This window comes from Pongo pygmaeus, chromosome 8 (genome assembly GCF_028885625.2).
Source record: "Pongo pygmaeus isolate AG05252 chromosome 8, NHGRI_mPonPyg2-v2.0_pri, whole genome shotgun sequence".
NCBI lineage: Eukaryota > Metazoa > Chordata > Mammalia > Primates > Hominidae > Pongo > Pongo pygmaeus.
The window spans coordinates 95584169-95589301 of record NC_072381.2 but is presented as its reverse complement, the minus strand read 5'-3'; positions in this window follow the sequence as shown (position 1 = coordinate 95589301).

Here is a 5133-nt window from a genome sequence, read left to right as displayed (position 1 = left end):
GGTATGCAGAATATCTGGACTGTGTCAAACTCTCAGAAAATAATTTCTTCCCAAATGCCTGAAAGGTTTTCATTGATCATTTACCTTTAACTTTCTGAGGATGGGTAATTTAGTAAAACCAAATAATTCCATAACTTATTTTTCCCCAACTTTACCTTCTGCGACTGGTTTTGTTTTTTGCTATTAAAAGTCTTTAAGTATAATTGACATACAATAATGAATTTTGACACATGTACATACCCATAAAGCTATCACTACAATCAAGATATCAAACATTGCCAAAACCCCAAAAGTTTTCTCATGCCTCCTGTAATCTAGTGCTCCCTCTTCCTCTATTTGCAATCAACCACTTATCTGATTTCTGTCACTATTGATTCATTTGTTTTTTCTAGAACTTTATAAAAATGGAATCATACAGTATGTAGGTTTTTTTTTTTTTTTTCAATCTGGCTTATTTCATTCTGCGTCATGATTCTGAGATTCATCAATATTGCTGTTTGGATAAGTAGTTCATCATTTTATTACTGAGTAATATCCTGTTGCATTGATATGCTCCAATTTGTTTCTTTATTCACATACGGACAGACATTTGGATTGTTTCCAGTTTTTCACTGTTACAAATAAAGCTTCTAAGAATATCCACACAAGTATTTATGGACATATGCTTTCATTTATTTTGGGTAAATGCCAAGAAGTGGAGTGTCTATACCATATGGAAGGTTTTATTTAATTAAAAAAACTGCCAAGCTGTTTTCCAATGTGTTCCTAATATTTTATATTCTTTCCAACTGAGTATGAGGGTTCTAGTTACTCTGTATACTCACTAGTACTGTATGTGGTTAGTTTCTTAATTTTAGTCATTTTGATGAGTGTGTAGTGGTATTTAATTGTGTTTTAATTTTAATTTTCCTGATGACTAATGATGACTTTTCATATACCATTGAGTATTCATATATCTTCATTTGTGAAGTGTCTACTCAAATCATGTGTTCATTTTTTATTGGATTGTTGTATTACATACTTAATAGTTCTTAATATATTCTGCATACATGTACTTTTTCTGATCGTGCATCACACAATAATGTGTTGACAATATTTTCAGAGGACATTTTTAAGAAGATAATTGCAGAAACTTGTCCAAAACTGCTGAAACACATTAATCTACTAATTCAAGAAGCCAGATGTGTAGCAAATAAAATAAATAAATAGAAATCAACACTCAAGAGTATTATAACTAAACTGCAGAACAATGGCAAAGAGAAGTCTTAAAATTTTCCAGAGAATAAGGGCAGTTGACTTCAAAGGAATAGAAATTTCTTAACAGCCATAATGAAAAGCAGAGAACAAGGGTAATGACAAGTTTGCATAATTACCACCTGATATTTGTTCCTCATTCCTCCTTGCGTGTTAGATCTTCCGTCTGGGATCGCTTTCCTTCTACTAGATGTGCATATTGTATGTTTCCTTTTGGTGAGGGGGGAATTCTTGTTTTGTTTGCCTGAAAAAATATTCATTTTGTTTTCAGTCTTGAAATATATATTCTCCTGGGTTTGGAATTTTAGGTTGTTGTCTATTTCCTTACAGCCAATTTAATGTATTATTGGACTGACTGTCTTCTGACTTCTATTATTGCTGTTGAGAAGTTACCTCACAGTCTAACTACTGCCCCTTTGAAAGTAATCTTTCTTTTATCTATGGCTTTTTAACATCTTCCATTTGTTATTAAGATTCTGTCATTCCCAACGTAGGCAAATACCATTCTGGACATAGGAATGGGCAAAGATTTCATGACAGAACACCAAAAGCAATTGCAACAAAAGTAAAAGTTGACAAATGGGATCTAATGAAATTAAAGAGCTTCTGCATTGCAAAAGAAACTGTCAACAGAGTAAATAGATGACCTACAGAATGGAAGAAAATTCTTGCAAAATATGTATCTGATAATGGTCTAATATCCAGCATCTATAAGGAACTTAAATTTACCAGAAAAAAGACAACCCCACTAAAAAGTGGGCAAAGGACATGAACAGACACTTTTCAAAAGAAGACATACACACAGCCACAAGCAAATGAAAAAATATGCAGTTATCACTAATTATTACAGAAATGCAAATCAAAACTACAACAAGATACCATCTCACACCAGTCAGAATGGCTATTATAAAAAAGTGAAAAAATAAGAGATGCTGGTGAGGTTTCAGAGAAAAAGAAATGCTTAAACACTTTTGGTGGGAATGTCAATCAGTTCAACCATTGTGGAAAGCAGTGTGGCTATTCCTAAAAGAGCTAAAAACAGAAATACAATTCAGCCCAGCAATACCATAATTGGGTATATACCTAAAGGAATATAAATTGTTCTTTCATAAAGACACATGCATGCATATGTTTACTGCAGCACTATTTACAGTAGCAAAGACATGGAATCAACCTAAATGCCCATTAATGGTAGATTCAATAAAGAAAATGTGGTCCATATACACCATGGAATACTATGCAGCCATAAAATGAACAAGATCACGCCCTTTGCGGAAACATGGATGGAGCTAGAGGTCATTAACCTTAGCAAACTAATGCAGGAACAGAAAACAAATACTACATGTTCTCACTTATAAGTGGGAGCTAAATGATGAGAACACATGGACACATAGAGGGGAACAGGAGACACTGGGGCCTACTTGTGGGTGGAGGGCGGGAGGAGGGAGAGGATCAGGAAAAATAACTAATGGGTGCCAGGATAAACACCTGAGTGATGAAATAATCTGTACAAGTTCTCATGACACAAGTCTACGTAGATAACAAAACTGCACATGGGACCCCTGAACTTAAAATAAAAGTTAACAAAATAAAATAAAGTATCAGCTTCCTTTAATTCAGGATTTCAGTTTTTCATTTTTAGAAGATCAAACCACAAAGTCAGAAATTTGCATGTAAGAAAGTATCACTTGTACCCATAGTGTATAATATATAAAATATGAAGTATCAATAAAAATTTTCCATAAAAAGAAGAAAAATGAAGTAAATTTAAAAAATAAAAATTGTTCAAGAGTGCACAAGAATTGAAAAGACAGTAAGATATTACCAGTTTAAATTCTAAGGATAAACATGAAATCTTAACTGAGAGTGCAGGGTGAGAGGGGAAGAAGACCAGGAAAAAACCTAAAGGGCACTACGCTTAACACCTGAGTGATGAAATAATCTGCACAAACCCTCATGACACGAGTTTACCTATATAACAAACTTACACATGATACCCCTGAACTTAAAATAAAAGGTTTGGTAAATGCCATAAAACAAAAGCAGTTTCAGAGCTCCACTTAGAGTTAAGATTTGTTACATGCATAGAATGTGTAATGATCAAGCAAGGGTATTTGGGGTATTGATCACCTTGAGTATTTATCTTTTCTATGGATTGAGAGCATTTCAAGTTCTCTCTTTTAGCTACTTTGAAATATATAATACATTGTTGGTAACTATAATACCTCTACTCTGTTATGAACACTAGAATTTATTCCTTGTGTCTAACTGTATGCTTGTATTCATTGACCAGTCTCTCTGCATCATCCCCCAACTTACAGACCCTTCCCAGCCTCTAGTATCTATTATTGTACTCTCTACCTTTATGAGATCAACTTTTTAGCTCCTATATGTGACTGAAAACATGGGAAATTTGTCTATTTAGCTTATTTCACTTAACATAATGACCTTGAGTTCTGTCCATGATGCCAAAAATGATTGAAGTTCATTTGTTTTTATGACCTAATAGTAGTCCAGTTTGACCATATATATGATATATATATATACACACACATACTCATATATATATTCTACATTTTCTTTATTCATTTGATGATGGACACTGTATTAGGCTGTTCTTGCATTGCTATAAAGAAAAATCTGAGACTGGGTAATTTGTAAAGATGTTTAATTGGCTCAGAGTTCTGTGGACTTGAGAGGCAGTATGGTGCTGGCATCTACTCAGCTTCTGGTGAAGGCCCAGGGAGCTTTCAGTCATGCCAGAAGGTGAAGGAGGAATAGGCACATTGAATAGCAAAAGCAGTAGGAAGCAAGAGAGAATGGGGCGGGGAGGTGACACACTCTTAAATGAAAACATCTTGTGTGAACTCAGAGTGAGAGCTCACTTATCAGCAGACCATTCATGAAGGTTCCAACCTCATATCCAGACACCTCCCACCAGGCTCCACCTTCAGCACTGGGGATTACATTTTAATATGAGATTTGGGCAGGTACAAATATCCAAAATGTATTAAACACTTAGGTTCTCCTTTCCAATTTAGATGCCTTTTATTTCTTTCTCTTGCCTTATTGCTCTTGCTAGGACTTCCAGTACTATGTTGAATAGGAGTGGTGAAAGTAGTTATCTTTGTCTATTCCAGTTCTAAGCGGAAAGGGTTTCAGAATTTTCCCATTCAATATGACGTTAGCTGTGGGTTTGTCATTTATGGCCTTTATTATATTAAGATATGTTTCTTCTATGCCTAGTTTTTTGAAGGAATGTTAAATTTTATTAAATGATTTTTTTTGCATCTATTGAGATAATTATACGATTTTAGTCTTTCATTTTGTTGATGTGATGTATCTTGTTTACTAATTTGCATGTATTGAACCATCTTTGCATCCCTGGAATAAATCCCACTTGATGATGGTGCATTATTTTTTGAAGTTCTGTTGGATTTTTTGCTAGTATTTTGTTGAGGCTTTTCATCTGTTTATCAGGGATGTTGTCCTGTAGTTTTCTTTTTTAAAACTGCATCCTTGTTGGATTTTGTTATCAGAGAAATGCCGGCTTTATGGAACAAATTAGAAAGAATTTCTTCTCTTCAACTGTTTTGAATATTTTGAGAAGAATTGATGTTCATTCTTCTTTGAAAGTTTGGTAGAATTCAGCAGTGAAGCCATCTGGTCCTGGGCTTTTCTTTGTTGTGACAGTATTATCACTTATTCAATCTTGCTACTCATTATTGGTCTGTTCAGGATTTCTATTTCTTCCTGATTCAATCTTGGTAGGTTTTATGTGTCCAGGAATTTATTCATTTTTTCTAAGTTTTCTACTTTGTTAGTGTATAGTTGTTCATAATAGCCTTGGATGAGCTTTTGTATGTCTATGGTATCAGT